Raw genomic sequence first — 27469 nt, 5'->3', positions numbered from 1 at the left:
TGGGAAAACATGAAATGTTTACAAAGTCAGGTGAGGTGTTTAATTATCTTTTCCTTAGTTCGCTCTTCCACAAGCGATCACCAGGAGATTGCTGGCAGTCATCTCTGCACGGGATTCCATAGTGTAGTGGTTGTCACGTTCGCCTCATGCGAAAAGTCCCCAGTTCGAAACTGGGTGGCAACAGCTGGTGGCTTTTTCCAAAATTGCTTAAGTAGGGATCTGTTGCTTTCTTTGTCAACACTACAAAGGCCTTCTGCCAAGCCGAGTTAAAAGAACGGTGGATCACAATCAAGTTTCTGTAGTGTAGTGGTCATCACGTTCACCTAACACGCGAAATGTCCACGGATCGAAACCGAGCAGAAACAGTGTTTCTCTTTCGTGGGTAAACATGAACTGTTTGCAAAGTCAGGGGAGGGATTTAGTTATCTTTTCCTTTATTCGTTTTACAGCAAGCGATCACCAGGAGATTGCTGGCTGTGTACTTTCAAGTTTCCATAGTGTAGTGGTTATCACGTTCGCCTCACACGCAAAAGGTCCCCAGTTCGAAACTGGGTGGAAACAGCTACTGGCTTTTTCCAAAATTGCTTAAGCCAGGCTCTGCTGCATTCTTAGTCAACACTACAAAGGCCTCTTCTGCCAAGTAGTGTTAAAAGAAGAGAGGCTCCCCGTCAGGTTTCTGTAGTGGTCATCACGTTCGCTTTACACGCGAAAGGTCCTCGGTTCCAAACTGAGCGGAAACAGCTTTTTGCCTTGGACGTAAAACATTAATTGTTTGCATCGTCAGACGAGAGATTTAGTAATCTTTTCCTTTATAGGTTTTTCAACAAGCAATCACCACGAGATTGCTGGCTGTCTTCTCTGCACAAGTTTCTGTAGTGTAATGGTTATCACGTTCACCTCACTCACAAAAGGGCCCCAGTTTGAAACTGTTTTGAAACAGCTGTTGGCTTTTTCCAAAATTGTTTAAGTAGGGATCTACTGCTTTCTTCGTAAACACTACAAATGCCTTCTGCCAAGTGGATTTACCGAGCAGAAACAGAGTTTCTCTTTTGTGGGAAAACATGAAATGTTTGCAAAGTCAGGTGAGGTGTTTAATTATCTTTTCCTTAGTTCGCTCTTCCACAAGCGATCACCAGGAGATTGCTGGCAGTCTTCTCTGCGAAGGATTCCATAGTGTAGTGGTTGTCACGTTTGCCGCATGCGAAAGGTCCCCAGTTCGAAACTTGGTGGTAACAGCTGGTGGCTTTTCCCAAAATTGCTTAAGTAGGGATCTGTTGCTTTCTTCGACAACACTACAAAGGCCTTCTGCCAAGCCGAGTTAAAAGAACGGTGGATCGTAATCAAGTTTCTGTAGTGTAGTGGTCATCACGTTCGCCTAACACGCGAAAGGTCCTCGGTTCGAAACCGAGCAGTAACAGTGTTTCTCTTTCGTGGGTAAACATGAACTGTTTGCAAAGTCAGGGGAGGGATTTAGTTATCTTTTCCTTTATTCGTTTTACAGCAAGCGATCACCAGGAGATTGCTGGCTGCGTGCTTTTTGCAAGTTTCCATAGTGTAGTGTTTATCACGTTCGCCTCACACGCGAAAGGTCCCCAGTTCGAAACTGGGTGGAAACAGCTACTGGCTTTTTCCAAAATTACTTAAACCAGGCTCTGATGCATTCTTAGTCAACACTACAAAGGCCTCTTCTGCCAAGTAGTGTTAAAAGAAGAGAGCCTCCCCGTCAGGTTTCTGTAGTGGTCATCACGTTCGCTTTACACGCGAAAGGTCCTCGGTTCCAAACTGAGCGGAAACAGCTTTTTGCCTTGGACGTAAAACATTAATTGTTTGCATCGTCAGACGAGAGATTTAGTAATCTTTTCCTTTATAGGTTTTTCAACAAGCGATCACCACGAGATTGCTGGCTGTCTTCTCTGCACAAGTTTCTGTAGTGTAATGGTTATCACATTCTCCTCACATACGAAAGGTCCCCAGTTTAAAACTGTTCTGAAACAGCTGTTGGCTTTTTCCAAAATTGTTTAAGTAGGGATCTACTGCTTTCTTCTTAAACACTACAAATGCCTTCTGCCAAGTGGATTTACCGAGCAGAGACAGTGTTTCTCTTTTGTGGGAAAACATGAAATGTTTACAAAGTCAGGTGAGGTGTTTAATTATCTTTTCCTTAGTTCGCTCTTCCACAAGCGATCACCAGGAGATTGCTGGCAGTCATCTCTGCAAAGGATTCCATAGTGTAGTGGTTGTCACGTTCGCCTCATGCGAAAGGTCCCCAGTTCGAAACTGGGTGGCAACAGCTGGTTGCTTTTTCCAAAATTGCTTAAGTAGGGATCTGTTGCTTTCTTCGTCAACACTACAAAGGCCTTCTGCCAAGCCGAGTTAAAAGAACGGTGGATCATAATCAAGTTTCTGTAGTGTAGTGGTCATCACGTTCGCCTAACACGCGAAAGGTCCTCGGTTCGAAACCGAGCAGAAACAGTGTTTCTCTTTCGTGGGTAAACATGAACTGTTTGCAAAGTCAGGGGAGGGATTTAGTTATCTTTTCCTTTATTCGTTTTACACCAAGCGATCACCAGGAGATTGCTGGCTGTGTACTTTCAAGTTTCCATAGTGTAGTGGTTATCACGTTCGCCTCACACGCGAAAGGTCCCCAGTTCGAAACTGGGTGGAAACAGCTACTGGCTTTTTCCAAAATTGCTTAAGCCAGGCTCTGCTGCATTCTTAGTCAACACTACAAAGGCCTCTTCTGCCAAGTAGTGTTAAAAGAAGAGAGGCTCCCCGTCAGGTTTCTCTAGTGGTCATCACGTTTGCTTTACACGCGAAAGGTCCTCGGTTCCAAACTGAGCGGAAACAGCTTTTTGCCTTGGACGTAAAACATTAATTGTTTGCATCGTCAGACGAGAGATTTAGTAATCTTTTCCTTTATAGGTTTTTCAACAAGCGATCACCAAGAGATTGCTGGCTGTCTTCTCTGCACAAGTTTCTGTAGTGTAATGGTTATCACATTCACCTCACATACGAAAGGTCCCCAGTTTAAAACTGTGCTGAAACAGCTGTTGGCTTTTTCCAAAATTGTTTAAGTGGGGATCTACTGCTTTCTTCGTAAACAATACAATTGCCTTCTGCCAAGTGGATTTACCGAGCAGAGACAGTGTTTCTCTTTTGTGGGAAAACATGAAATGTTTACAAAGTCAGGTGAGGTGTTTAATTATCTTTTCCTTAGTTCGCTCTTCCACAAGCGATCACCAGGAGATTGCTGGCAGTCATCTCTGCACGGGATTCCATAGTGTAGTGGTTGTCACGTTCGCCTCATGCGAAAGGTCCCCAGTTCGAAACTGGGTGGCAACAGGTGGTGGCTTTTTCCAAAATTGCTTAAGTAGGGATCTGTTGCTTTCTTCGTCAACACTACAAAGGCCTTCTGCCAAGCCGAGTTAAAAGAACGGTGGATCATTATCAAGTTCAAGTTTTGCATTACCTTCTGCAAAGGCGAGTTAAAAGAACGGTGGATCGTAATCAAGTTTCTGTAGTGTAGTGGTCATCACGTTCGCCTAACACGCAAAAGGTCCTCGGTTCGAAACCGAGCAGAAACAGTGTTTCTCTTTCGTGGGTAAACATGAACTGTTTGCAAAGTCAGGGGAGGGATTTAGTTATCTTTTCCTTTATTCGTTTTACAGCAAGCGATCACCAGGAGATTGCTGGCTGTGTACTTTTTGCAAGTTTCCATAGTGTAGTGGTTATCACGTTCGCCTCACACGCGAAAGGTCCCCAGTTCGAAACTGGGTGGAAACAGCTACTGGCTTTTTCCAAAATTACTTAAACCAGGCTCTGCTGCATTCTTAGTCAACACTACAAAGGCCTCTTCTGCCAAGTAGTGTTAAAAGAAGAGAGGCTCCCCGTCAGGTTTCTGTAGTGGTCATCACGTTCGCTTTACACGCGAAAGGTCCTCGGTTCCAAACTGAGCGGAAACAGCTTTTTGCCTTGGACGTAAAACATTAATTGTTTGCATCGTCAGACGAGAGATTTAGTAATCTTTTCCTTTATAGGTTTTTCAACAAGCAATCACCACGAGATTGCTGGCTGTCTTCTCTGCACAAGTTTCTGTAGTGTAATGGTTATCACGTTCACCTCACACACAAAAGGGCCCCAGTTTGAAACTGTTTTGAAACAGCTGTTGGCTTTTTACAAAATTGTTTAAAGTAGGGATCTACTGCTTTCTTCGTAAACACTACAAATGCCTTCTTCCAAGTGGATTTACCGAGCAGAGACAGTGTTTCTCTTTTGTGGGAAAACATGAAATGTTTACAAAGTCAGGTGAGGTGTTTAATTATCTTTTCCTTAGTTCGCTCTTCCACAAGCGATCACCAGGAGATTGCTGGCAGTCATCTCTGCACGGGATTCCATAGTGTAGTGGTTGTCACGTTCGCCTCATGCGAAAGGTCCCCAGTTCGAAACTGGGTGGCAACAGCTGGTGGCTTTTTCCAAAATTGCTTAAGTAGGGATCTGTTGCTTTCTTCGTCAACACTACAAAGGCCTTCTGCCAAGCCGAGTTAAAAGAACGGTGGATCATAATCAAGTTTCTGTAGTGTAGTGGTCATCACGTTCGCCTAACACGCGAAAGGTCCTCGGTTCGAAACCGAGCAGAAACAGTGTTTCTCTTTCGTGGGTAAACATGAACTGTTTGCAAAGTCAGGGGAGGGATTTAGTTGTCTTTTCCTTTATTCGTTTTACAGCAAGCGATCACCAGGAGATTGCTGGCTGTGTACTTTCAAGTTTCCATAGTGTAGTGGTTATCACGTTCGCCTCACACGCGAAAGGTCCCCATTTTGAAACTGGGTGGAAACAGCTACTGGCTTTTTCCAAAATTGCTTAAGCCAGGCTCTGCTGCATTCTTAGTCAACACTACAAAGGCCTCTTCTGCCAAGTAGTGTTAAAAGAAGAGAGGCTCCCCGTCAGGTTTCTCTAGTGGTCATCACGTTTGCTTTACACGCGAAAGGTCCTCGGTTCCAAACTGAGCGGAAACAGCTTTTTGCCTTGGACGTAAAACATTAATTGTTTGCATCGTCAGACGAGAGATTTAGTAATCTTTTCCTTTATAGGTTTTTCAACAAGCAATCACCACGAGATTGCTGGCTGTCTTCTCTGCACAAGTTTCTGTAGTGTAATGGTTATCACATTCACCTCACATACGAAATGTCCCCAGTTTAAAACTGTGCTGAAATAGCTGTTGGCTTTTTCCAAAATTGTTTAAGTAGGGATCTACTGCTTTCTTCGTAAACACTACAAATGCCTTCTGCCAAGTGAATTTACCGAGCAGAAACAGAGTTTCTCTTTTGTGGGAAAACATGAAATGTTTGCAAAGTCAGGTGAGGTGTTTAATTATCTTTTCCTTAGTTCGCTCTTCCACAAGCGATCACCAGGAGATTGCTGGCAGTCTTCTCTGTGAAGGATTCCATAGTGTAGTGGTTGTCACGTTTGCCGCATGCGAAAGGTCCCCAGTTCGAAACTTGGTGGTAACAGCTGGTGGCTTTTTCCAAAGTTGCTTAAGTAGGGATCTGTTGCTTTCTTCGTCAACACTACAAAGGCCTTCTGCCAAGCCGAGTTAAAAGAACGGTGGATCCTAATCAAGTTTCTGTAGTGTAGTGGTCATCACCTTCGCCTAACACGCGAAAGGTCCTCTGTTCGAAACCGAGCAGAAACAGTGTTTCTCTTTCGTGGGTAAACATGAACTGTTTGCAAAGTCAGGGGAGGGATTTAGTTATCTTTTCCTTTATTCGTTTTACAGCAAGCGATCACCAGGAGATTGCTGGCTGTGTACTTTTTGCAAGTTTCCATAGTGTAGTGGTTATCACGTTCGCCTCACACGCGAAAGGTCCCCAGTTCGAAACTGGGTGGAAACAGCTACTGGCTTTTTCCAAAATTACTTAAACCAGGCTCTGATGCATTCTTAGTCAACACTACAAAGGCCTCTTCTGCCAAGTAGTGGTAAAAGAAGAGAGCCTCCCCGTCAGGTTTCTGTAGTGGTCATCACGTTCGCTTTACACGCGAAAGGTCCTCGGTTCCAAACTGAGCGGAAACAGCTTTTTGCCTTGGACGTAAAACATTAATTGTTTGCATCGTCAGACGAGAGATTTAGTAATCTTTTCCTTTATAGGTTTTTCAACAAGCGATCACCACGAGATTGCTGGCTGTCTTCTCTGCACAAGTTTCTGTAGTGTAATGGTTATCACATTCAACTCACATACGAAAGGTCCCCAGTTTAAAACTGTGCAGAAACAGCTGTTGGCTTTTTCCAAAATTGTTTAAGTGGGGATCTACTGCTTTCTTCGTAAACAATACAATTGCCTTCTGCCAAGTGGATTTACCGAGCAGAGACAGTGTTTCTCTTTTGTGGGAAAACATGAAATGTTTACAAAGTCAGGTGAGGTGTTTAATTATCTTTTCCTTAGTTCGCTCTTCCACAAGCGATCACCAGGAGATTGCTGGCAGTCATCTCTGCACGGGATTCCATAGTGTAGTGGTTGTCACGTTCGCCTCATGCGAAAAGTCCCCAGTTCGAAACTGGGTGGCAACAGCTGGTGGCTTTTTCCAAAATTGCTTAAGTAGGGATCTGTTGCTTTCTTTGTCAACACTACAAAGGCCTTCTGCCAAGCCGAGTTAAAAGAACGGTGGATCACAATCAAGTTTCTGTAGTGTAGTGGTCATCACGTTCACCTAACACGCGAAATGTCCACGGATCGAAACCGAGCAGAAACAGTGTTTCTCTTTCGTGGGTAAACATGAACTGTTTGCAAAGTCAGGGGAGGGATTTAGTTATCTTTTCCTTTATTCGTTTTACAGCAAGCGATCACCAGGAGATTGCTGGCTGTGTACTTTCAAGTTTCCATAGTGTAGTGGTTATCACGTTCGCCTCACACGCAAAAGGTCCCCAGTTCGAAACTGGGTGGAAACAGCTACTGGCTTTTTCCAAAATTGCTTAAGCCAGGCTCTGCTGCATTCTTAGTCAACACTACAAAGGCCTCTTCTGCCAAGTAGTGTTAAAAGAAGAGAGGCTCCCCGTCAGGTTTCTGTAGTGGTCATCACGTTCGCTTTACACGCGAAAGGTCCTCGGTTCCAAACTGAGCGGAAACAGCTTTTTGCCTTGGACGTAAAACATTAATTGTTTGCATCGTCAGACGAGAGATTTAGTAATCTTTTCCTTTATAGGTTTTTCAACAAGCAATCACCACGAGATTGCTGGCTGTCTTCTCTGCACAAGTTTCTGTAGTGTAATGGTTATCACGTTCACCTCACTCACAAAAGGGCCCCAGTTTGAAACTGTTTTGAAACAGCTGTTGGCTTTTTCCAAAATTGTTTAAGTAGGGATCTACTGCTTTCTTCGTAAACACTACAAATGCCTTCTGCCAAGTGGATTTACCGAGCAGAAACAGAGTTTCTCTTTTGTGGGAAAACATGAAATGTTTGCAAAGTCAGGTGAGGTGTTTAATTATCTTTTCCTTAGTTCGCTCTTCCACAAGCGATCACCAGGAGATTGCTGGCAGTCTTCTCTGCGAAGGATTCCATAGTGTAGTGGTTGTCACGTTTGCCGCATGCGAAAGGTCCCCAGTTCGAAACTTGGTGGTAACAGCTGGTGGCTTTTCCCAAAATTGCTTAAGTAGGGATCTGTTGCTTTCTTCGACAACACTACAAAGGCCTTCTGCCAAGCCGAGTTAAAAGAACGGTGGATCGTAATCAAGTTTCTGTAGTGTAGTGGTCATCACGTTCGCCTAACACGCGAAAGGTCCTCGGTTCGAAACCGAGCAGTAACAGTGTTTCTCTTTCGTGGGTAAACATGAACTGTTTGCAAAGTCAGGGGAGGGATTTAGTTATCTTTTCCTTTATTCGTTTTACAGCAAGCGATCACCAGGAGATTGCTGGCTGTGTACTTTTTGCAAGTTTCCATAGTGTAGTGTTTATCACGTTCGCCTCACACGCGAAAGGTCCCCAGTTCGAAACTGGGTGGAAACAGCTACTGGCTTTTTCCAAAATTACTTAAACCAGGCTCTGATGCATTCTTAGTCAACACTACAAAGGCCTCTTCTGCCAAGTAGTGTTAAAAGAAGAGAGCCTCCCCGTCAGGTTTCTGTAGTGGTCATCACGTTCGCTTTACACGCGAAAGGTCCTCGGTTCCAAACTGAGCGGAAACAGCTTTTTGCCTTGGACGTAAAACATTAATTGTTTGCATCGTCAGACGAGAGATTTAGTAATCTTTTCCTTTATAGGTTTTTCAACAAGCGATCACCACGAGATTGCTGGCTGTCTTCTCTGCACAAGTTTCTGTAGTGTAATGGTTATCACATTCTCCTCACATACGAAAGGTCCCCAGTTTAAAACTGTTCTGAAACAGCTGTTGGCTTTTTCCAAAATTGTTTAAGTAGGGATCTACTGCTTTCTTCTTAAACACTACAAATGCCTTCTGCCAAGTGGATTTACCGAGCAGAGACAGTGTTTCTCTTTTGTGGGAAAACATGAAATGTTTACAAAGTCAGGTGAGGTGTTTAATTATCTTTTCCTTAGTTCGCTCTTCCACAAGCGATCACCAGGAGATTGCTGGCAGTCATCTCTGCAAAGGATTCCATAGTGTAGTGGTTGTCACGTTCGCCTCATGCGAAAGGTCCCCAGTTCGAAACTGGGTGGCAACAGCTGGTTGCTTTTTCCAAAATTGCTTAAGTAGGGATCTGTTGCTTTCTTCGTCAACACTACAAAGGCCTTCTGCCAAGCCGAGTTAAAAGAACGGTGGATCATAATCAAGTTTCTGTAGTGTAGTGGTCATCACGTTCGCCTAACACGCGAAAGGTCCTCGGTTCGAAACCGAGCAGAAACAGTGTTTCTCTTTCGTGGGTAAACATGAACTGTTTGCAAAGTCAGGGGAGGGATTTAGTTATCTTTTCCTTTATTCGTTTTACAGCAAGCGATCACCAGGAGATTGCTGGCTGTGTACTTTCAAGTTTCCATAGTGTAGTGGTTATCACGTTCGCCTCACACGCGAAAGGTCCCCAGTTCGAAACTGGGTGGAAACAGCTACTGGCTTTTTCCAAAATTGCTTAAGCCAGGCTCTGCTGCATTCTTAGTCAACACTACAAAGGCCTCTTCTGCCAAGTAGTGTTAAAAGAAGAGAGGCTCCCCGTCAGGTTTCTCTAGTGGTCATCACGTTTGCTTTACACGCGAAAGGTCCTCGGTTCCAAACTGAGCGGAAACAGCTTTTTGCCTTGGACGTAAAACATTAATTGTTTGCATCGTCAGACGAGAGATTTAGTAATCTTTTCCTTTATAGGTTTTTCAACAAGCGATCACCAAGAGATTGCTGGCTGTCTTCTCTGCACAAGTTTCTGTAGTGTAATGGTTATCACATTCACCTCACATACGAAAGGTCCCCAGTTTAAAACTGTGCTGAAACAGCTGTTGGCTTTTTCCAAAATTGTTTAAGTGGGGATCTACTGCTTTCTTCGTAAACAATACAATTGCCTTCTGCCAAGTGGATTTACCGAGCAGAGACAGTGTTTCTCTTTTGTGGGAAAACATGAAATGTTTACAAAGTCAGGTGAGGTGTTTAATTATCTTTTCCTTAGTTCGCTCTTCCACAAGCGATCACCAGGAGATTGCTGGCAGTCATCTCTGCACGGGATTCCATAGTGTAGTGGTTGTCACGTTCGCCTCATGCGAAAGGTCCCCAGTTCGAAACTGGGTGGCAACAGCTGGTGGCTTTTTCCAAAATTGCTTAAGTAGGGATCTGTTGCTTTCTTCGTCAACACTACAAAGGCCTTCTGCCAAGCCGAGTTAAAAGAACGGTGGATCATTATCAAGTTCAAGTTTTGCATTACCTTCTGCAAAGGCGAGTTAAAAGAACGGTGGATCGTAATCAAGTTTCTGTAGTGTAGTGGTCATCACGTTCGCCTAACACGCAAAAGGTCCTCGGTTCGAAACCGAGCAGAAACAGTGTTTCTCTTTCGTGGGTAAACATGAACTGTTTGCAAAGTCAGGGGAGGGATTTAGTTATCTTTTCCTTTATTCGTTTTACAGCAAGCGATCACCAGGAGATTGCTGGCTGTGTACTTTTTGCAAGTTTCCATAGTGTAGTGGTTATCACGTTCGCCTCACACGCGAAAGGTCCCCAGTTCGAAACTGGGTGGAAACAGCTACTGGCTTTTTCCAAAATTACTTAAACCAGGCTCTGCTGCATTCTTAGTCAACACTACAAAGGCCTCTTCTGCCAAGTAGTGTTAAAAGAAGAGAGGCTCCCCGTCAGGTTTCTGTAGTGGTCATCACGTTCGCTTTACACGCGAAAGGTCCTCGGTTCCAAACTGAGCGGAAACAGCTTTTTGCCTTGGACGTAAAACATTAATTGTTTGCATCGTCAGACGAGAGATTTAGTAATCTTTTCCTTTATAGGTTTTTCAACAAGCAATCACCACGAGATTGCTGGCTGTCTTCTCTGCACAAGTTTCTGTAGTGTAATGGTTATCACGTTCACCTCACACACAAAAGGGCCCCAGTTTGAAACTGTTTTGAAACAGCTGTTGGCTTTTTACAAAATTGTTTAAAGTAGGGATCTACTGCTTTCTTCGTAAACACTACAAATGCCTTCTTCCAAGTGGATTTACCGAGCAGAGACAGTGTTTCTCTTTTGTGGGAAAACATGAAATGTTTACAAAGTCAGGTGAGGTGTTTAATTATCTTTTCCTTAGTTCGCTCTTCCACAAGCGATCACCAGGAGATTGCTGGCAGTCATCTCTGCACGGGATTCCATAGTGTAGTGGTTGTCACGTTCGCCTCATGCGAAAGGTCCCCAGTTCGAAACTGGGTGGCAACAGCTGGTGGCTTTTTCCAAAATTGCTTAAGTAGGGATCTGTTGCTTTCTTCGTCAACACTACAAAGGCCTTCTGCCAAGCCGAGTTAAAAGAACGGTGGATCATAATCAAGTTTCTGTAGTGTAGTGGTCATCACGTTCGCCTAACACGCGAAAGGTCCTCGGTTCGAAACCGAGCAGAAACAGTGTTTCTCTTTCGTGGGTAAACATGAACTGTTTGCAAAGTCAGGGGAGGGATTTAGTTGTCTTTTCCTTTATTCGTTTTACAGCAAGCGATCACCAGGAGATTGCTGGCTGTGTACTTTCAAGTTTCCATAGTGTAGTGGTTATCACGTTCGCCTCACACGCGAAAGGTCCCCATTTTGAAACTGGGTGGAAACAGCTACTGGCTTTTTCCAAAATTGCTTAAGCCAGGCTCTGCTGCATTCTTAGTCAACACTACAAAGGCCTCTTCTGCCAAGTAGTGTTAAAAGAAGAGAGGCTCCCCGTCAGGTTTCTCTAGTGGTCATCACGTTTGCTTTACACGCGAAAGGTCCTCGGTTCCAAACTGAGCGGAAACAGCTTTTTGCCTTGGACGTAAAACATTAATTGTTTGCATCGTCAGACGAGAGATTTAGTAATCTTTTCCTTTATAGGTTTTTCAACAAGCAATCACCACGAGATTGCTGGCTGTCTTCTCTGCACAAGTTTCTGTAGTGTAATGGTTATCACATTCACCTCACATACGAAATGTCCCCAGTTTAAAACTGTGCTGAAATAGCTGTTGGCTTTTTCCAAAATTGTTTAAGTAGGGATCTACTGCTTTCTTCGTAAACACTACAAATGCCTTCTGCCAAGTGAATTTACCGAGCAGAAACAGAGTTTCTCTTTTGTGGGAAAACATGAAATGTTTGCAAAGTCAGGTGAGGTGTTTAATTATCTTTTCCTTAGTTCGCTCTTCCACAAGCGATCACCAGGAGATTGCTGGCAGTCTTCTCTGTGAAGGATTCCATAGTGTAGTGGTTGTCACGTTTGCCGCATGCGAAAGGTCCCCAGTTCGAAACTTGGTGGTAACAGCTGGTGGCTTTTTCCAAAGTTGCTTAAGTAGGGATCTGTTGCTTTCTTCGTCAACACTACAAAGGCCTTCTGCCAAGCCGAGTTAAAAGAACGGTGGATCCTAATCAAGTTTCTGTAGTGTAGTGGTCATCACCTTCGCCTAACACGCGAAAGGTCCTCTGTTCGAAACCGAGCAGAAACAGTGTTTCTCTTTCGTGGGTAAACATGAACTGTTTGCAAAGTCAGGGGAGGGATTTAGTTATCTTTTCCTTTATTCGTTTTACAGCAAGCGATCACCAGGAGATTGCTGGCTGTGTACTTTTTGCAAGTTTCCATAGTGTAGTGGTTATCACGTTCGCCTCACACGCGAAAGGTCCCCAGTTCGAAACTGGGTGGAAACAGCTACTGGCTTTTTCCAAAATTACTTAAACCAGGCTCTGATGCATTCTTAGTCAACACTACAAAGGCCTCTTCTGCCAAGTAGTGGTAAAAGAAGAGAGCCTCCCCGTCAGGTTTCTGTAGTGGTCATCACGTTCGCTTTACACGCGAAAGGTCCTCGGTTCCAAACTGAGCGGAAACAGCTTTTTGCCTTGGACGTAAAACATTAATTGTTTGCATCGTCAGACGAGAGATTTAGTAATCTTTTCCTTTATAGGTTTTTCAACAAGCGATCACCACGAGATTGCTGGCTGTCTTCTCTGCACAAGTTTCTGTAGTGTAATGGTTATCACATTCACCTCACATACGAAAGGTCCCCAGTTTAAAACTGTGCAGAAACAGCTGTTGGCTTTTTCCAAAATTGTTTAAGTGGGGATCTACTGCTTTCTTCGTAAACAATACAATTGCCTTCTGCCAAGTGGATTTACCGAGCAGAGACAGTGTTTCTCTTTTGTGGGAAAACATGAAATGTTTACAAAGTCAGGTGAGGTGTTTAATTATCTTTTCCTTAGTTCGCTCTTCCACAAGCGATCACCAGGAGATTGCTGGCAGTCATCTCTGCACGGGATTCCATAGTGTAGTGGTTGTTATGTTCGCCTCATGCGAAAAGTCCCCAGTTCGAAACTGGGTGGCAACAGCTGGTGGCTTTTTCCAAAATTGCTTAAGTAGGGATCTGTTGCTTTCTTTGTCAACACTACAAAGGCCTTCTGCCAAGCCGAGTTAAAAGAACGGTGGATCACAATCAAGTTTCTGTAGTGTAGTGGTCATCACGTTCACCTAACACGCGAAATGTCCACGGATCGAAACCGAGCAGAAACAGTGTTTCTCTTTCGTGGGTAAACATGAACTGTTTGCAAAGTCAGGGGAGGGATTTAGTTATCTTTTCCTTTATTCGTTTTACAGCAAGCGATCACCAGGAGATTGCTGGCTGTGTACTTTCAAGTTTCCATAGTGTAGTGGTTATCACGTTCGCCTCACACGCAAAAGGTCCCCAGTTCGAAACTGGGTGGAAACAGCTACTGGCTTTTTCCAAAATTGCTTAAGCCAGGCTCTGCTGCATTCTTAGTCAACACTACAAAGGCCTCTTCTGCCAAGTAGTGTTAAAAGAAGAGAGGCTCCCCGTCAGGTTTCTGTAGTGGTCATCACGTTCGCTTTACACGCGAAAGGTCCTCGGTTCCAAACTGAGCGGAAACAGCTTTTTGCCTTGGACGTAAAACATTAATTGTTTGCATCGTCAGACGAGAGATTTAGTAATCTTTTCCTTTATAGGTTTTTCAACAAGCAATCACCACGAGATTGCTGGCTGTCTTCTCTGCACAAGTTTCTGTAGTGTAATGGTTATCACGTTCACCTCACTCACAAAAGGGCCCCAGTTTGAAACTGTTTTGAAACAGCTGTTGGCTTTTTCCAAAATTGTTTAAGTAGGGATCTACTGCTTTCTTCGTAAACACTACAAATGCCTTCTGCCAAGTGGATTTACCGAGCAGAAACAGAGTTTCTCTTTTGTGGGAAAACATGAAATGTTTGCAAAGTCAGGTGAGGTGTTTAATTATCTTTTCCTTAGTTCGCTCTTCCACAAGCGATCACCAGGAGATTGCTGGCAGTCTTCTCTGCGAAGGATTCCATAGTGTAGTGGTTGTCACGTTTGCCGCATGCGAAAGGTCCCCAGTTCGAAACTTGGTGGTAACAGCTGGTGGCTTTTCCCAAAATTGCTTAAGTAGGGATCTGTTGCTTTCTTCGACAACACTACAAAGGCCTTCTGCCAAGCCGAGTTAAAAGAACGGTGGATCGTAATCAAGTTTCTGTAGTGTAGTGGTCATCACGTTCGCCTAACACGCGAAAGGTCCTCGGTTCGAAACCGAGCAGTAACAGTGTTTCTCTTTCGTGGGTAAACATGAAATGTTTACAAAGTCAGGTGAGGTGTTTAATTATCTTTTCCTTAGTTCGCTCTTCCACAAGCGATCACCAGGAGATTGCTGGCAGTCATCTCTGCAAAGGATTCCATAGTGTAGTGGTTGTCACGTTCGCCTCATGCGAAAGGTCCCCAGTTCGAAACTGGGTGGCAACAGCTGGTGGCTTTTTCCAAAATTGCTTAAGTAGGGATCTGTTGCTTTCTTCGTCAACACTACAAAGGCCTTCTGCCAAGCCAAGTTAAAAGAATGGTGGATTACAATCAAGTTTCTGTAGTGTAGTGGTCATCACGTTCGCCTAATACGCGAAAGGTCCACGGTTCGAAACCGAGCGGAAACAGTGTTTCTCTTTCGTGGGTAAACATGAACTGGTGGCAAAGTCAGGGGAGGGATTTAGTTATCTTTTCCTTTATTCGTTTTACAGCAAGCGATCACCAGGAGATTGCTGGCTGTGTACTTTCAAGTTTCCATAGTGTAGTGGTTGTCACGTTCGCCTCATGCGAAAGGTCCCCAGTTCGAAACTGGGTGGCAACAGCTGGTTGCTTTTTCCAAAATTGCTTAAGTAGGGATCTGTTGCTTTCTTCGTCAACACTACAAAGGCCTTTTGCCAAGCCGAGTTAAAAGAACGGTGGATCATAATCAAGTTTCTGTAGTGTAGTGGTCATCACGTTCGCCTAACACGCGAAAGGTCCTCGGTTCGAAACCGAGCAGAAACATTGTTTCTCTTTCGTGGGTAAACATGAACTGTTTGCAAAGTCAGGGGAGGGATTTAGTTATCTTTTCCTTTATTCGTTTTACAGCAAGCGATCACCACGAGATTGCTGGCTGTCTTCTCTGCACAAGTTTCTGTAGTGTAATGGTTATCACATTCTCCTCACATACGAAAGGTCCCCAGTTTAAAACTGTTCTGAAACAGCTGTTGGCTTTTTCCAAAATTGTTTAAGTAGGGATCTACTGCTTTCTTCTTAAACACTACAAATGCCTTCTGCCAAGTGGATTTACCGAGCAGAGACAGTGTTTCTCTTTTGTGGGAAAACATGAAATGTTTACAAAGTCAGGTGAGGTGTTTAATTATCTTTTCCTTAGTTCGCTCTTCCATAAGCGATCACCAGGACATTGCTGGCAGTCATCTCTGCAAAGGATTCCATAGTGTAGTGGTTGTCACGTTCGCCTCATGCGAAAGGTCCCCAGTTCGAAACTGGGTGGCAACAGCGGGTGGCTTTTTCCAAAATTGCTTAAGTAGGGATCTGTTGCTTTCTTCGTCAACACTACAAAGGCCTTCTGCCAAGCCGAGTTAAAAGAACGGTGGATCATAATCAAGTTTCTGTAGTGTAGTGGTCATCACGTTCGCCTAACACGCGAAAGGTCCTCGGTTCGAAACCGAGCAGAAACAGTGTTTCTCTATTGTGGGTAAACATGAACTGTTTGCAAAGTCAGGGGAGGGATTTAGTTATCTTTTCCTTTATTCATTTTACAGCAAGCGATCACCAGGAGATTGCTGGCTGTGTACTTTCAAGTTTCCATAGTGTAGTGGTTATCACGTTCACCTCACACACAAAAGGGCCCCAGTTCGAAACTGTTTTGAAACAGCTGTTGGCTTTTTACAAAATTGTTTAAAGTAGGGATCTACTGCTTTCTTCGTAAACAATACAATTGCCTTCTGCCAAGTGGATTTACCGAGCAGAGACAGTGTTTCTCTTTTGTGAGAAAACATGAAATGTTTACAAAGTCAGGTGAGGTGTTTAATTATCTTTTCCTTAGTTCGCTCTTCCACAAGCGATCACCAGGAGATTGCTGGCAGTCATCTCTGCACGGGATTCCATAGTGTAGTGGTTGTCGCGTTCGCCTCATGCGAAAGGTCCCCAGTTCGAAACTGGGTGGCAACAGCTGGTGGCTTTTTCCAAAATTGCTTAAGTAGGGATCTGTTGCTTTCTTCGTCAACACTACAAAGGCCTTCTGCCAAGCCAAGTTAAAAGAATGGTGGATTACAATGAAGTTTCTGTAGTGTAGTGGTCATCACGTTCGCCTAATACGCGAAAGGTCCACGGTTCGAAACCGAGCGGAAACAGTGTTTCTCTTTCGTGGGTAAACATGAACTGGTGGCAAAGTCAGGGGAGGGATTTAGTTATCTTTTCCTTTATTCGTTTTACAGCAAGCGATCACCAGGAGATTGCTGGCTGTGTACTTTCAAGTTTCCATAGTGTAGTGGTTGTCACGTTCGCCTCATGCGAAAGGTCCCCAGTTCGAAACTGGGTGGCAACAGCTGGTTGCTTTTTCCAAAATTGCTTAAGTAGGGATCTGTTGCTTTCTTCGTCAACACTACAAAGGCCTTCTGCCAAGCCGAGTTAAAAGAACGGTGGATCATAATCAAGTTTCTATAGTGTAGTGGTTATCACGTTCGCCTCACACGCGAAAGGTCCCCAGTTTGAAACTGGGTGGAAACAGCTACTGGCTTTTTCCAAAATTGCTTAAGCCAGGCTCTGCTGCATTCTTAGTCAACACTACAAAGGCCTCTTCTGCCAAGTAGTGTTAAAAGAAGAGAGGCTCCCCGTCAGGTTTCTCTAGTGGTCATCACGTTTGCTTTACACGCGAAAGGTCCTCGGTTCCAAACTGAGCGGAAACAGCTTTTTGCCTTGGACGTAAAACATTAATTGTTTGCATCGTCAGACGAGAGATTTAGTAATCTTTTCCTTTATAGGTTTTTCAACAAGCAATCACCACGAGATTGCTGGCTGTCTTCTCTGCACAAGTTTCTGTAGTGTAATGGTTATCACATTCACCTCACATACGAAATGTCCCCAGTTTAAAACTGTGCTGAAATAGCTGTTGGCTTTTTCCAAAATTGTTTAAGTAGGGATCTACTGCTTTCTTCGTAAACACTACAAATGCCTTCTGCCAAGTGAATTTACCGAGCAGAAACAGAGTTTCTCTTTTGTGGGAAAACATGAAATGTTTGCAAAGTCAGGTGAGGTGTTTAATTATCTTTTCCTTAGTTCGCTCTTCCACAAGCGATCACCAGGAGATTGCTGGCAGTCTTCTCTGTGAAGGATTCCATAGTGTAGTGGTTGTCACGTTTGCCGCATGCGAAAGGTCCCCAGTTCGAAACTTGGTGGTAACAGCTGGTGGCTTTTTCCAAAGTTGCTTAAGTAGGGATCTGTTGCTTTCTTCGTCAACACTACAAAGGCCTTCTGCCAAGCCGAGTTAAAAGAACGGTGGATCCTAATCAAGTTTCTGTAGTGTAGTGGTCATCACCTTCGCCTAACACGCGAAAGGTCCTCTGTTCGAAACCGAGCAGAAACAGTGTTTCTCTTTCGTGGGTAAACATGAACTGTTTGCAAAGTCAGGGGAGGGATTTAGTTATCTTTTCCTTTATTCGTTTTACAGCAAGCGATCACCAGGAGATTGCTGGCTGTGTACTTTTTGCCAGTTTCCATAGTGTAGTGGTTATCACGTTCGCCTCACACGCGAAAGGTCCCCAGTTCGAAACTGGGTGGAAACAGCTACTGGCTTTTTCCAAAATTACTTAAACCAGGCTCTGATGCATTCTTAGTCAACACTACAAAGGCCTCTTCTGCCAAGTAGTGGTAAAAGAAGAGAGCCTCCCCGTCAGGTTTCTGTAGTGGTCATCACGTTCGCTTTACACGCGAAAGGTCCTCGGTTCCAAACTGAGCGGAAACAGCTTTTTGCCTTGGACGTAAAACATTAATTGTTTGCATCGTCAGACGAGAGATTTAGTAATCTTTTCCTTTATAGGTTTTTCAACAAGCGATCACCACGAGATTGCTGGCTGTCTTCTCTGCACAAGTTTCTGTAGTGTAATGGTTATCACATTCACCTCACATACGAAAGGTCCCCAGTTTAAAACTGTGCAGAAACAGCTGTTGGCTTTTTCCAAAATTGTTTAAGTGGGGATCTACTGCTTTCTTCGTAAACAATACAATTGCCTTCTGCCAAGTGGATTTACCGAGCAGAGACAGTGTTTCTCTTTTGTGGGAAAACATGAAATGTTTACAAAGTCAGGTGAGGTGTTTAATTATCTTTTCCTTAGTTCGCTCTTCCACAAGCGATCACCAGGAGATTGCTGGCAGTCATCTCTGCACGGGATTCCATAGTGTAGTGGTTGTCACGTTCGCCTCATGCGAAAAGTCCCCAGTTCGAAACTGGGTGGCAACAGCTGGTGGCTTTTTCCAAAATTGCTTAAGTAGGGATCTGTTGCTTTCTTTGTCAACACTACAAAGGCCTTCTGCCAAGCCGAGTTAAAAGAACGGTGGATCACAATCAAGTTTCTGTAGTGTAGTGGTCATCACGTTCACCTAACACGCGAAATGTCCACGGATCGAAACCGAGCAGAAACAGTGTTTCTCTTTCGTGGGTAAACATGAACTGTTTGCAAAGTCAGGGGAGGGATTTAGTTATCTTTTCCTTTATTCGTTTTACAGCAAGCGATCACCAGGAGATTGCTGGCTGTGTACTTTCAAGTTTCCATAGTGTAGTGGTTATCACGTTCGCCTCACACGCAAAAGGTCCCCAGTTCGAAACTGGGTGGAAACAGCTACTGGCTTTTTCCAAAATTGCTTAAGCCAGGCTCTGCTGCATTCTTAGTCAACACTACAAAGGCCTCTTCTGCCAAGTAGTGTTAAAAGAAGAGAGGCACCCCGTCAGGTTTCTGTAGTGGTCATCACGTTCGCTTTACACGCGAAAGGTCCTCGGTTCCAAACTGAGCGGAAACAGCTTTTTGCCTTGGACGTAAAACATTAATTGTTTGCATCGTCAGACGAGAGATTTAGTAATCTTTTCCTTTATAGGTTTTTCAACAAGCAATCACCACGAGATTGCTGGCTGTCTTCTCTGCACAAGTTTCTGTAGTGTAATGGTTATCACGTTCACCTCACTCACAAAAGGGCCCCAGTTTGAAACTGTTTTGAAACAGCTGTTGGCTTTTTCCAAAATTGTTTAAGTAGGGATCTACTGCTTTCTTCGTAAACACTACAAATGCCTTCTGCCAAGTGGATTTACCGAGCAGAAACAGAGTTTCTCTTTTGTGGGAAAACATGAAATGTTTGCAAAGTCAGGTGAGGTGTTTAATTATCTTTTCCTTAGTTCGCTCTTCCACAAGCGATCACCAGGAGATTGCTGGCAGTCTTCTCTGCGAAGGATTCCATAGTGTAGTGGTTGTCACGTTTGCCGCATGCGAAAGGTCCCCAGTTCGAAACTTGGTGGTAACAGCTGGTGGCTTTTCCCAAAATTGCTTAAGTAGGGATCTGTTGCTTTCTTCGACAACACTACAAAGGCCTTCTGCCAAGCCGAGTTAAAAGAACGGTGGATCGTAATCAAGTTTCTGTAGTGTAGTGGTCATCACGTTCGCCTAACACGCGAAAGGTCCTCGGTTCGAAACCGAGCAGTAACAGTGTTTCTCTTTCGTGGGTAAACATGAAATGTTTACAAAGTCAGGTGAGGTGTTTAATTATCTTTTCCTTAGTTCGCTCTTCCACAAGCGATCACCAGGAGATTGCTGGCAGTCATCTCTGCAAAGGATTCCATAGTGTAGTGGTTGTCACGTTCGCCTCATGCGAAAGGTCCCCAGTTCGAAACTGGGTGGCAACAGCGGGTGGCTTTTTCCAAAATTGCTTAAGTAGGGATCTGTTGCTTTCTTCGTCAACACTACAAAGGCCTTCTGCCAAGCCGAGTTAAAAGAACGGTGGATCATAATCAAGTTTCTGTAGTGTAGTGGTCATCACGTTCGCCTAACACGCGAAAGGTCCTCGGTTCGAAACCGAGCAGAAACAGTGTTTCTCTTTTGTGGGTAAACATGAACTGTTTGCAAAGTCAGGGGAGGGATTTAGTTATCTTTTCCTTTATTCATTTTACAGCAAGCGATCACCAGGAGATTGCTGGCTGTGTACTTTCAAGTTTCCATAGTGTAGTGGTTATCACGTTCACCTCACACACAAAAGGGCCCCAGTTCGAAACTGTTTTGAAACAGCTGTTGGCTTTTTACAAAATTGTTTAAAGTAGGGATCTACTGCTTTCTTCGTAAACAATACAATTGCCTTCTGCCAAGTGGATTTACCGAGCAGAGACAGTGTTTCTCTTTTGTGAGAAAACATGAAATGTTTACAAAGTCAGGTGAGGTGTTTAATTATCTTTTCCTTAGTTCGCTCTTCCACAAGCGATCACCAGGAGATTGCTGGCAGTCATCTCTGCACGGGATTCCATAGTGTAGTGGTTGTCACGTTCGCCTCATGCGAAAGGTCCCCAGTTCGAAACTGGGTGGCAACAGCTGGTGGCTTTTTCCAAAATTGCTTAAGTAGGGATCTGTTGCTTTCTTCGTCAACACTACAAAGGCCTTCTGCCAAGCCAAGTTAAAAGAATGGTGGATTACAATCAAGTTTCTGTAGTGTAGTGGTCATCACGTTCGCCTAATACGCGAAAGGTCCACGGTTCGAAACCGAGCGGAAACAGTGTTTCTCTTTCGTGGGTAAACATGAACTGGTGGCAAAGTCAGGGGAGGGATTTAGTTATCTTTTCCTTTATTCGTTTTACAGCAAGCGATCACCAGGAGATTGCTGGCTGTGTACTTTCAAGTTTCCATAGTGTAGTGGTTGTCACGTTCGCCTCATGCGAAAGGTCCCCAGTTCGAAACTGGGTGGCAACAGCTGGTTGCTTTTTCCAAAATTGCTTAAGTAGGGATCTGTTGCTTTCTTCGTCAACACTACAAAGGCCTTCTGCCAAGCCGAGTTAAAAGAACGGTGGATCATAATCAAGTTTCTGTAGTGTAGTGGTCATCACGTTCGCCTAACACGCGAAAGGTCCTCGGTTCGAAACCGAGCAGAAACAGTGTTTCTCTTTCGTGGGTAAACATGAACTGTTTGCAAAGTCAGGGGAGGGATTTAGTTATCTTTTCCTTTATTCGTTTTACAGCAAGCGATCACCAGGAGATTGCTGGCTGTGTACTTTCAAGTTTCCATAGTGTAGTGGTTATCACGTTCGCCTCACACGCGAAAGGTCCCCAGTTCGAAACTGGGTGGAAACAGCTACTGGCTTTTTCCAAAATTCCTTAAGCCAGGCTCTGCTGCATTCTTAGTCAACACTACAAAGGCCTCTTCTGCCAAGTAGTGTTAAAAGAAGAGAGGCTCCCCGTCAGGTTTCTCTAGTGGTCATCACGTTTGCTTTACACGCGAAAGGTCCTCGGTTCCAAACTGAGCGGAAACAGCTTTTTGCCTTGGACGTAAAACATTAATTGTTTGCATCGTCAGACGAGAGATTTAGTAATCTTTTCCTTTATAGGTTTTTCAACAAGCGATCACCAAGAGATTGCTGGCTGTCTTCTCTGCACAAGTTTCTGTAGTGTAATGGTTATCACATTCACCTCACATACGAAAGGTCCCCAGTTTAAAACTGTGCTGAAACAGCTGTTGGCTTTTTCCAAAATTGTTTAAGTGGGGATCTACTGCTTTCTTCGTAAACAATACAATTGCCTTCTGCCAAGTGGATTTACCGAGCAGAGACAGTGTTTCTCTTTTGTGGGAAAACATGAAATGTTTACAAAGTCAGGTGAGGTGTTTAATTATCTTTTCCTTAGTTCGCTCTTCCACAAGCGATCACCAGGAGATTGCTGGCAGTCATCTCTGCACGGGATTCCATAGTGTAGTGGTTGTCACGTTCGCCTCATGCGAAAGGTCCCCAGTTCGAAACTGGGTGGCAACAGCTGGTGGCTTTTTCCAAAATTGCTTAAGTAGGGATCTGTTGCTTTCTTCGTCAACACTACAAAGGCCTTCTGCCAAGCCGAGTTAAAAGAACGGTGGATCATTATCAAGTTCAAGTTTTGCATTACCTTCTGCAAAGGCGAGTTAAAAGAACGGTGGATCGTAATCAAGTTTCTGTAGTGTAGTGGTCATCACGTTCGCCTAACACGCAAAAGGTCCTCGGTTCGAAACCGAGCAGAAACAGTGTTTCTCTTTCGTGGGTAAACATGAACTGTTTGCAAAGTCAGGGGAGGGATTTAGTTATCTTTTCCTTTATTCGTTTTACAGCAAGCGATCACCAGGAGATTGCTGGCTGTGTACTTTTTGCAAGTTTCCATAGTGTAGTGGTTATCACGTTCGCCTCACACGCGAAAGGTCCCCAGTTCGAAACTGGGTGGAAACAGCTACTGGCTTTTTCCAAAATTACTTAAACCAGGCTCTGCTGCATTCTTAGTCAACACTACAAAGGCCTCTTCTGCCAAGTAGTGTTAAAAGAAGAGAGGCTCCCCGTCAGGTTTCTGTAGTGGTCATCACGTTCGCTTTACACGCGAAAGGTCCTCGGTTCCAAACTGAGCGGAAACAGCTTTTTGCCTTGGACGTAAAACATTAATTGTTTGCATCGTCAGACGAGAGATTTAGTAATCTTTTCCTTTATAGGTTTTTCAACAAGCAATCACCACGAGATTGCTGGCTGTCTTCTCTGCACAAGTTTCTGTAGTGTAATGGTTATCACGTTCACCTCACACACAAAAGGGCCCCAGTTTGAAACTGTTTTGAAACAGCTGTTGGCTTTTTACAAAATTGTTTAAAGTAGGGATCTACTGCTTTCTTCGTAAACACTACAAATGCCTTCTTCCAAGTGGATTTACCGAGCAGAGACAGTGTTTCTCTTTTGTGGGAAAACATGAAATGTTTACAAAGTCAGGTGAGGTGTTTAATTATCTTTTCCTTAGTTCGCTCTTCCACAAGCGATCACCAGGAGATTGCTGGCAGTCATCTCTGCACGGGATTCCATAGTGTAGTGGTTGTCACGTTCGCCTCATGCGAAAGGTCCCCAGTTCGAAACTGGGTGGCAACAGCTGGTGGCTTTTTCCAAAATTGCTTAAGTAGGGATCTGTTGCTTTCTTCGTCAACACTACAAAGGCCTTCTGCCAAGCCGAGTTAAAAGAACGGTGGATCATAATCAAGTTTCTGTAGTGTAGTGGTCATCACGTTCGCCTAACACGCGAAAGGTCCTCGGTTCGAAACCGAGCAGAAACAGTGTTTCTCTTTCGTGGGTAAACATGAACTGTTTGCAAAGTCAGGGGAGGGATTTAGTTGTCTTTTCCTTTATTCGTTTTACAGCAAGCGATCACCAGGAGATTGCTGGCTGTGTACTTTCAAGTTTCCATAGTGTAGTGGTTATCACGTTCGCCTCACACGCGAAAGGTCCCCATTTTGAAACTGGGTGGAAACAGCTACTGGCTTTTTCCAAAATTGCTTAAGCCAGGCTCTGCTGCATTCTTAGTCAACACTACAAAGGCCTCTTCTGCCAAGTAGTGTTAAAAGAAGAGAGGCTCCCCGTCAGGTTTCTCTAGTGGTCATCACGTTTGCTTTACACGCGAAAGGTCCTCGGTTCCAAACTGAGCGGAAACAGCTTTTTGCCTTGGACGTAAAACATTAATTGTTTGCATCGTCAGACGAGAGATTTAGTAATCTTTTCCTTTATAGGTTTTTCAACAAGCAATCACCACGAGATTGCTGGCTGTCTTCTCTGCACAAGTTTCTGTAGTGTAATGGTTATCACATTCACCTCACATACGAAATGTCCCCAGTTTAAAACTGTGCTGAAATAGCTGTTGGCTTTTTCCAAAATTGTTTAAGTAGGGATCTACTGCTTTCTTCGTAAACACTACAAATGCCTTCTGCCAAGTGAATTTACCGAGCAGAAACAGAGTTTCTCTTTTGTGGGAAAACATGAAATGTTTGCAAAGTCAGGTGAGGTGTTTAATTATCTTTTCCTTAGTTCGCTCTTCCACAAGCGATCACCAGGAGATTGCTGGCAGTCTTCTCTGTGAAGGATTCCATAGTGTAGTGGTTGTCACGTTTGCCGCATGCGAAAGGTCCCCAGTTCGAAACTTGGTGGTAACAGCTGGTGGCTTTTTCCAAAGTTGCTTAAGTAGGGATCTGTTGCTTTCTTCGTCAACACTACAAAGGCCTTCTGCCAAGCCGAGTTAAAAGAACGGTGGATCCTAATCAAGTTTCTGTAGTGTAGTGGTCATCACCTTCGCCTAACACGCGAAAGGTCCTCTGTTCGAAACCGAGCAGAAACAGTGTTTCTCTTTCGTGGGTAAACATGAACTGTTTGCAAAGTCAGGGGAGGGATTTAGTTATCTTTTCCTTTATTCGTTTTACAGCAAGCGATCACCAGGAGATTGCTGGCTGTGTACTTTTTGCAAGTTTCCATAGTGTAGTGGTTATCACGTTCGCCTCACACGCGAAAGGTCCCCAGTTCGAAACTGGGTGGAAACAGCTACTGGCTTTTTCCAAAATTACTTAAACCAGGCTCTGATGCATTCTTAGTCAACACTACAAAGGCCTCTTCTGCCAAGTAGTGGTAAAAGAAGAGAGCCTCCCCGTCAGGTTTCTGTAGTGGTCATCACGTTCGCTTTACACGCGAAAGGTCCTCGGTTCCAAACTGAGCGGAAACAGCTTTTTGCCTTGGACGTAAAACATTAATTGTTTGCATCGTCAGACGAGAGATTTAGTAATCTTTTCCTTTATAGGTTTTTCAACAAGCGATCACCACGAGATTGCTGGCTGTCTTCTCTGCACAAGTTTCTGTAGTGTAATGGTTATCACATTCACCTCACATACGAAAGGTCCCCAGTTTAAAACTGTGCAGAAACAGCTGTTGGCTTTTTCCAAAATTGTTTAAGTGGGGATCTACTGCTTTCTTCGTAAACAATACAATTGCCTTCTGCCAAGTGGATTTACCGAGCAGAGACAGTGTTTCTCTTTTGTGGGAAAACATGAAATGTTTACAAAGTCAGGTGAGGTGTTTAATTATCTTTTCCTTAGTTCGCTCTTCCACAAGCGATCACCAGGAGATTGCTGGCAGTCATCTCTGCACGGGATTCCATAGTGTAGTGGTTGTCACGTTCGCCTCATGCGAAAAGTCCCCAGTTCGAAACTGGGTGGCAACAGCTGGTGGCTTTTTCCAAAATTGCTTAAGTAGGGATCTGTTGCTTTCTTTGTCAACACTACAAAGGCCTTCTGCCAAGCCGAGTTAAAAGAACGGTGGATCACAATCAAGTTTCTGTAGTGTAGTGGTCATCACGTTCACCTAACACGCGAAATGTCCACGGATCGAAACCGAGCAGAAACAGTGTTTCTCTTTCGTGGGTAAACATGAACTGTTTGCAAAGTCAGGGGAGGGATTTAGTTATCTTTTCCTTTATTCGTTTTACAGCAAGCGATCACCAGGAGATTGCTGGCTGTGTACTTTCAAGTTTCCATAGTGTAGTGGTTATCACGTTCGCCTCACACGCAAAAGGTCCCCAGTTCGAAACTGGGTGGAAACAGCTACTGGCTTTTTCCAAAATTGCTTAAGCCAGGCTCTGCTGCATTCTTAGTCAACACTACAAAGGCCTCTTCTGCCAAGTAGTGTTAAAAGAAGAGAGGCTCCCCGTCAGGTTTCTGTAGTGGTCATCACGTTCGCTTTACACGCGAAAGGTCCTCGGTTCCAAACTGAGCGGAAACAGCTTTTTGCCTTGGACGTAAAACATTAATTGTTTGCATCGTCAGACGAGAGATTTAGTAATCTTTTCCTTTATAGGTTTTTCAACAAGCAATCACCACGAGATTGCTGGCTGTCTTCTCTGCACAAGTTTCTGTAGTGTAATGGTTATCACGTTCACCTCACTCACAAAAGGGCCCCAGTTTGAAACTGTTTTGAAACAGCTGTTGGCTTTTTCCAAAATTGTTTAAGTAGGGATCTACTGCTTTCTTCGTAAACACTACAAATGCCTTCTGCCAAGTGGATTTACCGAGCAGAAACAGAGTTTCTCTTTTGTGGGAAAACATGAAATGTTTGCAAAGTCAGGTGAGGTGTTTAATTATCTTTTCCTTAGTTCGCTCTTCCACAAGCGATCACCAGGAGATTGCTGGCAGTCTTCTCTGCGAAGGATTCCATAGTGTAGTGGTTGTCACGTTTGCCGCATGCGAAAGGTCCCCAGTTCGAAACTTGGTGGTAACAGCTGGTGGCTTTTCCCAAAATTGCTTAAGTAGGGATCTGTTGCTTTCTTCGACAACACTACAAAGGCCTTCTGCCAAGCCGAGTTAAAAGAACGGTGGATCGTAATCAAGTTTCTGTAGTGTAGTGGTCATCACGTTCGCCTAACACGCGAAAGGTCCTCGGTTCGAAACCGAGCAGTAACAGTGTTTCTCTTTCGTGGGTAAACATGAACTGTTTGCAAAGTCAGGGGAGGGATTTAGTTATCTTTTCCTTTATTCGTTTTACAGCAAGCGATCACCAGGAGATTGCTGGCTGCGTGCTTTTTGCAAGTTTCCATAGTGTAGTGTTTATCACGTTCGCCTCACACGCGAAAGGTCCCCAGTTCGAAACTGGGTGGAAACAGCTACTGGCTTTTTCCAAAATTACTTAAACCAGGCTCTGATGCATTCTTAGTCAACACTACAAAGGCCTCTTCTGCCAAGTAGTGTTAAAAGAAGAGAGCCTCCCCGTCAGGTTTCTGTAGTGGTCATCACGTTCGCTTTACACGCGAAAGGTCCTCGGTTCCAAACTGAGCGGAAACAGCTTTTTGCCTTGGACGTAAAACATTAATTGTTTGCATCGTCAGACGAGAGATTTAGTAATCTTTTCCTTTATAGGTTTTTCAACAAGCGATCACCACGAGATTGCTGGCTGTCTTCTCTGCACAAGTTTCTGTAGTGTAATGGTTATCACATTCTCCTCACATACGAAAGGTCCCCAGTTTAAAACTGTTCTGAAACAGCTGTTGGCTTTTTCCAAAATTGTTTAAGTAGGGATCTACTGCTTTCTTCTTAAACACTACAAATGCCTTCTGCCAAGTGGATTTACCGAGCAGAGACAGTGTTTCTCTTTTGTGGGAAAACATGAAATGTTTACAAAGTCAGGTGAGGTGTTTAATTATCTTTTCCTTAGTTCGCTCTTCCACAAGCGATCACCAGGAGATTGCTGGCAGTCATCTCTGCAAAGGATTCCATAGTGTAGTGGTTGTCACGTTCGCCTCATGCGAAAGGTCCCCAGTTCGAAACTGGGTGGCAACAGCTGGTTGCTTTTTCCAAAATTGCTTAAGTAGGGATCTGTTGCTTTCTTCGTCAACACTACAAAGGCCTTCTGCCAAGCCGAGTTAAAAGAACGGTGGATCATAATCAAGTTTCTGTAGTGTAGTGGTCATCACGTTCGCCTAACACGCGAAAGGTCCTCGGTTCGAAACCGAGCAGAAACAGTGTTTCTCTTTCGTGGGTAAACATGAACT

General features: G+C 44.1%; 28 non-coding genes across 28 annotated transcripts; all 28 read left to right on the top strand.

Moving 5' to 3' along the window:
* Positions 1-488: 488 nt before the first annotated feature.
* On the top strand, positions 489-561 carry trnav-cac (transfer RNA valine (anticodon CAC)). Its single transcript has one exon. It is a non-coding gene; the product is annotated as a tRNA-Val (tRNA).
* Positions 562-2399: 1838 nt separating this feature from the next.
* trnav-aac (transfer RNA valine (anticodon AAC)) lies at positions 2400-2472 on the top strand. The gene has a single exon. It is a non-coding gene; the product is annotated as a tRNA-Val (tRNA).
* Positions 2473-2595: 123 nt separating this feature from the next.
* trnav-cac (transfer RNA valine (anticodon CAC)) lies at positions 2596-2668 on the top strand. The gene has a single exon. It is a non-coding gene; the product is annotated as a tRNA-Val (tRNA).
* Positions 2669-3710: 1042 nt separating this feature from the next.
* trnav-cac (transfer RNA valine (anticodon CAC)) lies at positions 3711-3783 on the top strand. Its single transcript has one exon. It is a non-coding gene; the product is annotated as a tRNA-Val (tRNA).
* A 784-nt stretch (positions 3784-4567) lies between these two features.
* trnav-aac (transfer RNA valine (anticodon AAC)) lies at positions 4568-4640 on the top strand. Its single transcript has one exon. It is a non-coding gene; the product is annotated as a tRNA-Val (tRNA).
* Positions 4641-5818: 1178 nt separating this feature from the next.
* trnav-cac (transfer RNA valine (anticodon CAC)) lies at positions 5819-5891 on the top strand. Its single transcript has one exon. It is a non-coding gene; the product is annotated as a tRNA-Val (tRNA).
* A 979-nt stretch (positions 5892-6870) lies between these two features.
* On the top strand, positions 6871-6943 carry trnav-cac (transfer RNA valine (anticodon CAC)). The gene has a single exon. It is a non-coding gene; the product is annotated as a tRNA-Val (tRNA).
* Positions 6944-8781: 1838 nt separating this feature from the next.
* On the top strand, positions 8782-8854 carry trnav-aac (transfer RNA valine (anticodon AAC)). Its single transcript has one exon. It is a non-coding gene; the product is annotated as a tRNA-Val (tRNA).
* A 123-nt stretch (positions 8855-8977) lies between these two features.
* trnav-cac (transfer RNA valine (anticodon CAC)) lies at positions 8978-9050 on the top strand. The gene has a single exon. It is a non-coding gene; the product is annotated as a tRNA-Val (tRNA).
* A 1042-nt stretch (positions 9051-10092) lies between these two features.
* Positions 10093-10165, top strand: trnav-cac (transfer RNA valine (anticodon CAC)). Its single transcript has one exon. It is a non-coding gene; the product is annotated as a tRNA-Val (tRNA).
* Positions 10166-10949: 784 nt separating this feature from the next.
* On the top strand, positions 10950-11022 carry trnav-aac (transfer RNA valine (anticodon AAC)). The gene has a single exon. It is a non-coding gene; the product is annotated as a tRNA-Val (tRNA).
* A 1178-nt stretch (positions 11023-12200) lies between these two features.
* On the top strand, positions 12201-12273 carry trnav-cac (transfer RNA valine (anticodon CAC)). Its single transcript has one exon. It is a non-coding gene; the product is annotated as a tRNA-Val (tRNA).
* Positions 12274-13252: 979 nt separating this feature from the next.
* trnav-cac (transfer RNA valine (anticodon CAC)) lies at positions 13253-13325 on the top strand. The gene has a single exon. It is a non-coding gene; the product is annotated as a tRNA-Val (tRNA).
* Positions 13326-14487: 1162 nt separating this feature from the next.
* trnai-aau (transfer RNA isoleucine (anticodon AAU)) lies at positions 14488-14560 on the top strand. The gene has a single exon. It is a non-coding gene; the product is annotated as a tRNA-Ile (tRNA).
* A 303-nt stretch (positions 14561-14863) lies between these two features.
* trnav-aac (transfer RNA valine (anticodon AAC)) lies at positions 14864-14936 on the top strand. The gene has a single exon. It is a non-coding gene; the product is annotated as a tRNA-Val (tRNA).
* Positions 14937-15540: 604 nt separating this feature from the next.
* On the top strand, positions 15541-15613 carry trnav-aac (transfer RNA valine (anticodon AAC)). The gene has a single exon. It is a non-coding gene; the product is annotated as a tRNA-Val (tRNA).
* Positions 15614-16215: 602 nt separating this feature from the next.
* Positions 16216-16288, top strand: trnai-aau (transfer RNA isoleucine (anticodon AAU)). The gene has a single exon. It is a non-coding gene; the product is annotated as a tRNA-Ile (tRNA).
* A 1358-nt stretch (positions 16289-17646) lies between these two features.
* Positions 17647-17719, top strand: trnav-cac (transfer RNA valine (anticodon CAC)). The gene has a single exon. It is a non-coding gene; the product is annotated as a tRNA-Val (tRNA).
* Positions 17720-18698: 979 nt separating this feature from the next.
* Positions 18699-18771, top strand: trnav-cac (transfer RNA valine (anticodon CAC)). The gene has a single exon. It is a non-coding gene; the product is annotated as a tRNA-Val (tRNA).
* Positions 18772-19933: 1162 nt separating this feature from the next.
* trnav-aac (transfer RNA valine (anticodon AAC)) lies at positions 19934-20006 on the top strand. Its single transcript has one exon. It is a non-coding gene; the product is annotated as a tRNA-Val (tRNA).
* Positions 20007-20608: 602 nt separating this feature from the next.
* Positions 20609-20681, top strand: trnai-aau (transfer RNA isoleucine (anticodon AAU)). Its single transcript has one exon. It is a non-coding gene; the product is annotated as a tRNA-Ile (tRNA).
* Positions 20682-20984: 303 nt separating this feature from the next.
* Positions 20985-21057, top strand: trnav-aac (transfer RNA valine (anticodon AAC)). The gene has a single exon. It is a non-coding gene; the product is annotated as a tRNA-Val (tRNA).
* A 123-nt stretch (positions 21058-21180) lies between these two features.
* Positions 21181-21253, top strand: trnav-cac (transfer RNA valine (anticodon CAC)). The gene has a single exon. It is a non-coding gene; the product is annotated as a tRNA-Val (tRNA).
* A 1042-nt stretch (positions 21254-22295) lies between these two features.
* trnav-cac (transfer RNA valine (anticodon CAC)) lies at positions 22296-22368 on the top strand. Its single transcript has one exon. It is a non-coding gene; the product is annotated as a tRNA-Val (tRNA).
* A 784-nt stretch (positions 22369-23152) lies between these two features.
* trnav-aac (transfer RNA valine (anticodon AAC)) lies at positions 23153-23225 on the top strand. The gene has a single exon. It is a non-coding gene; the product is annotated as a tRNA-Val (tRNA).
* Positions 23226-24403: 1178 nt separating this feature from the next.
* Positions 24404-24476, top strand: trnav-cac (transfer RNA valine (anticodon CAC)). The gene has a single exon. It is a non-coding gene; the product is annotated as a tRNA-Val (tRNA).
* Positions 24477-25455: 979 nt separating this feature from the next.
* Positions 25456-25528, top strand: trnav-cac (transfer RNA valine (anticodon CAC)). Its single transcript has one exon. It is a non-coding gene; the product is annotated as a tRNA-Val (tRNA).
* Positions 25529-27366: 1838 nt separating this feature from the next.
* Positions 27367-27439, top strand: trnav-aac (transfer RNA valine (anticodon AAC)). Its single transcript has one exon. It is a non-coding gene; the product is annotated as a tRNA-Val (tRNA).
* Positions 27440-27469: the final 30 nt, after the last annotated feature.

This window comes from Garra rufa, chromosome 1 (assembly GCF_049309525.1).
Source record: "Garra rufa chromosome 1, GarRuf1.0, whole genome shotgun sequence".
Classification (NCBI taxonomy): Eukaryota; Metazoa; Chordata; class Actinopteri; order Cypriniformes; family Cyprinidae; genus Garra; species Garra rufa.
This window is presented reverse-complemented; position numbering and strand designations above follow the sequence as displayed.